This window comes from Anguilla anguilla, chromosome 10 (assembly GCF_013347855.1).
Source record: "Anguilla anguilla isolate fAngAng1 chromosome 10, fAngAng1.pri, whole genome shotgun sequence".
In the NCBI taxonomy this organism is placed as follows: Eukaryota; Metazoa; Chordata; class Actinopteri; order Anguilliformes; family Anguillidae; genus Anguilla; species Anguilla anguilla.
This window is the reverse complement of record NC_049210.1, coordinates 18,751,812-18,759,790: the sequence shown is the minus strand read 5'-3', so window position 1 is coordinate 18,759,790 and position 7,979 is coordinate 18,751,812. Positions and strand designations below refer to the sequence as shown.

The window sequence follows — 7,979 nt, the reverse complement described above, 5'->3', positions numbered from 1 at the left end:
GACGGGTCAGCCGCCGACACGGCCACAATGCCCCCGTTATTCCCTCGCAGCGGGAGCCCCCTGTCGCCGCGGAGGGAACCCGCTCGCGCTTCGCTTCCAGGTGGGCGGAGATGCCCAATGCGGGCTGGCGCTGGTCACGTGGGCTCCTGTGAACAGCAGAGCCTTTCGCCCCTCCCTTTAAATTCCAGAGGCGCGCGGCATCATGGGGGGACGGTCGCTTTGGAACTTGTGCGGCTGTGTGCGACTGTGGCTCACATTAACTCTCCAGGGGGGGCTTCTTTGTCTCTTGCAGTTCAATGTCAATTATATAGAGCGGTTAAATAATCAAGCTTAGGCAGGGGGAACAGGAGACGGATCAGTGTCTCAACCTACACAGTATGTGCTGTGGTAAGGCCCATGTCTGGGTCATTGCTGCATTCAGACCCATAATGCACCCAATCTGGGAAAGCAGGACAAGGGATATGCAGCATGCCATGTTATATCTAATTTAACTATGATTATTTTTGTTGTAAATTTTGTGCTGCAGCCTTAAACTGTGCCAGTATAATTTTTTTTTTTTAACTCCATTACATTGTTTTAGAAAATCCAACGACACTAGTGCAATTTAAACTATATTATATTGCATTGAGTTATTTTTATTTTTCACATTGTCATTTCAGGTCATTGACAGCCATTGGTCAGCTATGGAAATCTTCAATGCTCAGTGACAGACAGCGATGAGAGGGGAAAACTCCTAAAACCTTGATTGTGTCCTGGCCCATACAGCTTTCTGTGCTCTGTGTACATATTTACCCCCCTCCTCTCCCACAAGCCGCTGAGGGGGACCGCAAGATGACCCCAGCAAGGGGACCGCACGGTCGATCTTACTCCTCTATTTGGTTAAATGCATAATTCACAGCTGTCACAGGCATGCCCCTGAGATTAACTAGAGCACTGTGACCAAGTTCGGTCTCTTCCCAGCTGGCAGTGCTTACTGCACCAGCCGACACAAGAAGCTTGGCCCCCCACCCCCCACACACACACAATGCATTTTCTGGGCTAATAACATCTGCACTAGGTCAAACCCCTCAAATCCTCAAATACTCGCCCTTAAATGTAAGGTTTAACAACAGGAAATTGTGAATGGCAAATTTCAAAGCATATCATTTGAAATTGACTAATCACATTCTTAAAAAAATTAAAACAAAATATCACCAGCCCTGAACTGATTAGACCGACTGAAAATTCACTACCACTTTGTCCCCATGAACCCAGACCCTCAGCTGGCCAGAGGATGATGGGCTCCCCTGACTGAGTCTGGTTCCTCCCCAGGGTTCTTCCTACAATGTCACCCAGGGGGATTCCTTGCAACCTTTAATTTGCTTTGTCTGGGTTTAGACTGAGGTATATTATGATAAAAACACTATATAAACACAATTGTTTATATAGTGTTGATTGTTTGATTGATTATGTGGTGGTGTGCAATTCAAGTTCATGTTATATCAGAAATGTGGCATATTGTCGCCTGAGCCTTTAGTGTATCCACAACAAGCCACAGAAGGCTGTTGCCAATATGCCATTAATTATCAATGACACATGGTAAAGTATTAATTACTTCAGTAGCATGTAACATGGAATTTATTTTTCAATATTTAAAAAAAAATCCAAACCAACAATATAACAGTATCACACAATAGCCATGTTCAAGCAAAACGTTCTGCTGTGGCATCAGTGGCTGTAATGAGCAGGAAAGCTACAGCGGCTTTGAAAAAAATTCTTCTTCATCTGATCTCATCTTCCCTCACAGGGAAACTGGAGGACTGGTAGGAGCAGGTCTCCCTGTTTTCAGGGGAGAGCAGAATCACTTCCTGTACATGAGATCAAGTTGTGTGTAGGTGCAAAATCAGAGAGGGTATTGATTCATTCTTACTGATCACGCAGCACAAACTCATTTATAAGCATCAACCATTCAGACCTTCTGACTCACTTCTCACCATGCTCAGGTACCTATGCCCATACAAAACAAGCACTATTAAAATAATGGGACACGGGGAAGCGATCATACTGTGATCTTCTGACAATCGAGATGGTCACATCTGTGCAGTGAAATGACCTCATTTATTTTTATGTCTTTCTGTGGGCAGCACCGTGTCAAACTGATGAATTAGCACATGCTGCGTAATGATTAGCTCTCAATGAATGGCAAGACTGAAACCCCCCTACCTTTTTAATTGCCTTAAAGGTTTCATCTAATGGTGTGCCAGAGAAGTTGCATCTCATACTGCAGCAACCACTCCAAAAGCATTGGACTCTCAGTATGAGTGAATGTTCATCAGTTGCTTGGATAAGAATGGCTCAAAGACACCTGAGCATGTGGGTGGGTACAAGTGTGAAATGCCACAATGATTTATTGACCATGATTTAAATGGTTAATACACTGCATGCTTGTTGATACACAATTCATTCAATTCATTAGTGAACTTGCTCATTTTTGTTTATTTATTTCTAAAACTGAATCTTAAATATATCATTTTTCCTGATGCTATCAGAAGGCAGTTCTGCAAAAATTCACATCTCATATTTTAGACATTATTCATGGAATTAACACAGTATTTTACAGTCACCTGACAAGCAAAATGCTTGTTAAAAATAAAACAAAGAATAGTGAGTTCACCTTGAAGTGGGAGCTTTTACTACATTTGATATTTTTGCTACCCCTGCATAATGTGACAATGAGAAGCCAAATCTTGCTGAATGCCAACTGAATAGCAGAAACACCATGCATTCACATAGAAGACGAAATTCAAAAGGGAATTTCTAATCCATATACTGCCATCGCCATCTGCTGGTTACATTCTGCACAGACTTTACAAGAAGATGACAATCCACTTACCTTGTTCACATCTGTGGATATGTTTACTGCTCTGCTACAGGACGTGGGTTAATGACTAACTGACACTGATATTGTCACCTGTGTGAGTTTCAATTCTTCAGTTAAAACATCCAACTCTGGGTATTCTTGTTATTACTTTGTTCTGTCTTTCTTTCATTATAACATAACAACAACAGCCACAATACTACTACTACTACTACTACTACTACTACTAATAATAATAATAATAATTAATAACAACCACAAAATAATTTCAAAAACCATTGAACCAATGCGGAAGAGGGTGATTCAGTTGTCATGTGTGAGATTGACTTGTACCAATTATATTTTATAATAGTCTATAATAAAATGTGTGCTTACAGATTATAATTATTATCCCATACCGAATGAATTGTTCATCAAATAAATATGTGGTACTAAAAACTACAAATCCCACATGTTATTAAACCTTTTTTCATCAGTGCGCATGCGGATAGCGCAAGTCCCATAGTAATGACAGCTAGCGTTGCTGGGACGGGATAGGTTTGCAAAAGGGAGGTAGCTAGCTCGCTAACAAGACTGGTGGGAAAAGCTGTGAAAATACTCACTTAGCTAGCTCGCGAGCTATAATATAAACACGAACAACAAAACGCAGCCAAGCAGACCCATTTCGGACGTGTATTCAGTAAGTAGGTATTTAACTGATCATTGACGGCATCTCGGTGTGGTTCAACGTTACTTTGCTGTAGCTATATTGGCTAGCTTTCTAGCTAATGGTAATGTGCACGTTTGCGATGCAAGCTAGCTGTTGGTCAGGATCGCTGTCATATGGTATGTGTAGCACTAGCAGCGAGTAAGCTAACAAGCTAGCTAGATAGGCCTAGCCCAGTAGTGATTGTTACAGTGAAATGTTCACTCAGCGTGTTTGTGACACTGAAGTTGTTGACTAACGTTACGTTAGTGAAGATATCGTTCGCTAGCTGTGATTTTTGGAGTTACTTGTCGTTGATTATTTTGGAATAGAGTTAGTTTTGGTTGCCATTTTCAGTTTAACATTTCGTTTTGGTAGTTATCTATTGCGCTGCTGTGTTCAGCTACGGATTGCAGTGTTGGGGTAACGACCTAGGTACTAGCTAGCTAGATTGATTTAAACTATCTAGCTAGCTCGTTATGACAAATCCAAGCAAGCACAATTGCCAGAAATGGTTAACATTAGCTGCGATTTTAACCATTGAAAACGGCTAGCTAACTTGTCAGATTACAGTTAGGGTATGGTAACATTAGTTGGTTAGCTCGCTAGCTGCATGTTGTTTCACTGGTTTAGCTGGCAAGTCTGTCATATTTGGGTTGTGTCGCATTCCCGATTCAGCAAACCTAGCTAGTCTAAAGTAAAGTTAATGTTTGCGCAACCCGGGATTGTGATGGTCACTATCACTGCTTCATACCCACAAAATAATATCATAACGTTAGTCGTTCAGTCCCCCACAAATTCCCTGCTTTTGGTGAATGTCAGTTTTTAGTATTAGAAAGGAGGGATGTTTAGACCAATAGCTTGCTGCCTATAGCTAGCTAGCAAAATGCCACTTACAGCTAGAGCGACGCTAAGTTATGTTGTTAACCGTCCTTAGCTAGCTTAAGTGAATAGCATGACAAACCTGACAGCCTTGTCGAAGCACTGACACTAGCCCTTCAGTTTATCTTTTCATGTTTTTTTGCCAACTAGTTTATTTAACATTTTTTGCGTGATGTTAACACGTTAAAGTAAATGTTATTCATTATTTGGCTGGTAGCTATCCAACGGTAGTTGGACTAAAAACCTGTGTCTGATGCACCTGAGAATGGGAGTGGTCGTTCGTTAGCCATTCCATGAAGTTTGATTGTTGCTGGCTGTACCGCACAAAGTGAAAAGAGCACTGGCTTACGACAAGTGACCCTAGTATAGTTAAAACGATACTTCTGCGATCAGTTATTTCAAGGCAACACGTGCATGCTAACTTTGTAAATTAATTGCTTACAGACGTGGACGTTGGCTTTCTGTGGCGTCCTATTGTCAATAATATTTTGCTGAAACGTGGTGGTTTGACGTTATGGGTGATTTGTGTTCTGTAACTAGAATTCGCTATATCGCCTAGGCTGCTGATGTGCACAGCAGTAAGACTTTAGAGACTGCAAACTATCTCAGGACACAAGTATAAACACATATTTTGTGATTTACGCTCGCATTTAACATGAACGCTCTTTGTAGTAATTCCACCCTGCTCCGACACCCCGCCCACACCCACCCTAAAACTCACACAAACACAGGCACATTCAAATTATCTCAGAATGATTTATGGGTATATGCACTTTTGTTGATAGCTGTCATAGCCATCCGACACAGGGGTGGGTGTGAACAGAACAATCCCGGTGGTAGATCTGGAGTTGCCGTGTCTTGCATACAGAGTACCAACAGCTCAGGCTTCTTGGCTGTCCAAGGGTGATGTGGGGGCAGGCTGGTGCTGATGCCAACATACTGAAAATTGGGCCTGGGTGATGGGGTGGTGGTGGGGGGGGGGGTGTTTGTTTTGGGAGCTACAAAGAGGGGGTGCTGGGGAAGGTCAGCTGGAGTCTTTTGGCTTACATACCCCGGTGTCCTCTCTCTCGGCAAAGCCTGCCAAATCCCACGCCACGCTTGTTGTTCTCTTTCCAGACAGCTGCTAGGCTAGCATGGGCAGGGGAGCAGCCCCCTGTTATCACCTGTTTCTCCCCTATGCTTTCTCTGACAAACCGAAAAGATGAAAATCTGATTTTGAGTCCCTGCCACGTCTCAGGGATTATAAGAGGCACGAGCCCACAGTCATAGTCATTGCGTCTTGTGGGGAGGGAGGGGGGGGGGTTGCGGGCTCAGAGGAACAACAAGAAGACCAGTCACTCATATCAATATGCTGAACCTTGAGAGGTCATTGCTCGTAGGAGCTCATCTTGTGCTCTGCACTGTGAGGACAGGGCCACGGCAAGCTGTCACAGAACAGCTAATCTCTCATTGATAAAATTAGAAACCCAACCAACTTTAGAACTACTGTACTTCTCTCCCTGGCATGGTGTACTGATTGAACTCCCATGACTGGTAATAGTGAGGAAATTAAGTCTGTTAAAAATAAAGTTAAGAAATGACACAAAGGTGACAGCAAAGGCTTTTAACATTATTGTGAATGCTATTATTAATAAGTTGTTCTCTGTCTGTTGAAGAGTCATTGCATCCAGGACTGTTCACGTATGTACGATTTTACAAGCTGTCTGCTTAAATCTTTGGATATTCATTGAAGTGACCCAGGTTAAATACCTTAGTTCAAGTGTACAGCGCTACAATTCCACCTGTTTCAAACTGACTGCTTTCTTTTTAAAAGTCGTGTTCTCTCATCGCCGCTCCATGGTTCTGTATGGATGTTTTTGCTTTAACCCCTTAATGTGTAAGATCAGAAACTGGACATTCTAATGCGGATGTAACGATCACTACTGGTAATCAAATTCAATGGAGTTCTAGAACACTGACTCGGAATTTTGAAGAAAAAAGAAACATCACAAAAAACCTCCTCTTCAGGTGGTTAAGTAGCATCCTGCTTATGTTCTAGTGCTCTGCGGTTTGAGCAGGTGACCCTCCAGCAGGAGCAGTGCAGTGCCGCTGTGTTGTTCAGCATTGCACAGTAGAGGCGTGGCACTGGATGCGGGTGGAGGGCAGCGGGTGGAGAGAAGAGTGGGCCTTGCGGGGCTGAGCCAGCGCCGCGGATGTGTTGCCATGGCGATGGGGCAGGGAGACGGGGAGGAGTGGGGGGTGGGGGGGGGTTAGGGGGGGTGGACACTGGGGACCGGGACAGTCGCGCATTGTTCCGTCGGCACTCCAGAGATGCTCTGCGGCTCTCTCTCCGTCCCCCGTGCCCGCTCTGTGACTGCAGGGGCCACGCCCCGGAGCAGCTTGGCCTTACTTCTCCCCGACTTCCAGCCCCGCCCTCAGCGCTGCGGCTACCTCTCCTCTTCACCACGTGTGTGTGCGCGCACATATGTGTGCGTGTGTAATGCTGTGTGCGTGTGAGGATATTGCAGCTTTCTGCACAGTGTGTGCGTGTGTGCATGCATACGCTTGTGTATAGGTGTGTGTGTATACGCGTGTGTGTGTTTGTATGCGGCGTGCATGCAGGTGCAATGCTGTGTGCGTGTGAGGGAATTGCAGCTTTCTGCACCCTGAGTGTGTACGTGCAATCATCTGTGTGTATGTGTGTGATTATGTCTGTGTGTACCATGCACCACTCTCTATAGATTTGCTGGTCTGGTCTTGTGTCCTCTGCCTGCCCAGATAGATCAGCCTGTCTGGTGATTTTATTTGCTATGTGGTACGCACTGTCCTTAGACAGCACTTTAACAAGCACACGGCTGCCGCTTCCTCCCGCGAAGGCGGGGGGGGGGGGGGGGGGGTGTTTCGTGGGACAAGCCGGCTTTGTTTCACCAGGTTCACGAGCGGGAAGCGGGATGCTCGGAAAGGACACGGCAGACAGGATGCTCCATGATCATGGAGAGAGAGAGAGAGGGTGAAACGCGCTCGTTTGACCAGGCTTTCCTGGCAGGAGTCGCATCCACGAAACGAGAGGGAAATAAAGATGTTTTTCCGGACGCGCCGATGACCGCCGGGTGAGGGAGGATGTGCCCTGTGCCACTTGTCCCTGTTTTTGCGGTTGATTTAGCATTCCTGCTAATCTCCTTTGTCTCTCCTCCCCCTTCCACCTCTAAAGCGTTTGCCAGCCCTCCTGCTACCCACCTCCTCCCAGTTTTCAGGAAAACACATTTGCATGCACGGGTCATTATTTTAGAGGCAGTTCTATAAACCGGGGTCTGTTTGCTGTTGATTCTCATTATTCAGTCGGTTTTTTTCCCTATACCTTTTCAGACATTTCTCTCCACGATTTGCATATTCCTTTTTGTTCTGCCATTATTTATGGCCTCGAATGCCAGAGGTGCACACCACAGTAAAATGTTTCTGTGAGTAAGTTTTGATGGGTTTGTTTAAACGAACACTTTTCAAAGGGAAATTCAGGAGAGCGGGGGTTGGTCGACAGGGCATGGAATAGGGTGACTTTCAAAGCCTTTCTCATGGACG

General features: G+C 44.8%; 1 protein-coding gene across 7 annotated transcripts in view; it reads left to right on the top strand.

Moving 5' to 3' along the window:
• The first annotated feature begins 3,371 nt into the window (after positions 1-3,371).
• Positions 3,372-7,979, top strand: part of gapvd1 (GTPase activating protein and VPS9 domains 1) — a 62,620-nt gene continuing 58,012 nt past the window's right edge. For 6 of the 7 annotated variants that reach the window (XM_035436008.1, XM_035436007.1, XM_035436006.1 and 3 more), the window contains exon 1: positions 3,372-3,536. The gene's annotated coding sequence lies outside the window, so the exon portion shown is untranslated. Of the gene's footprint in view, positions 3,541-7,979 lie in introns of all 7 variants that reach the window. The other variant, XM_035436002.1, reaches the window with a different exon arrangement.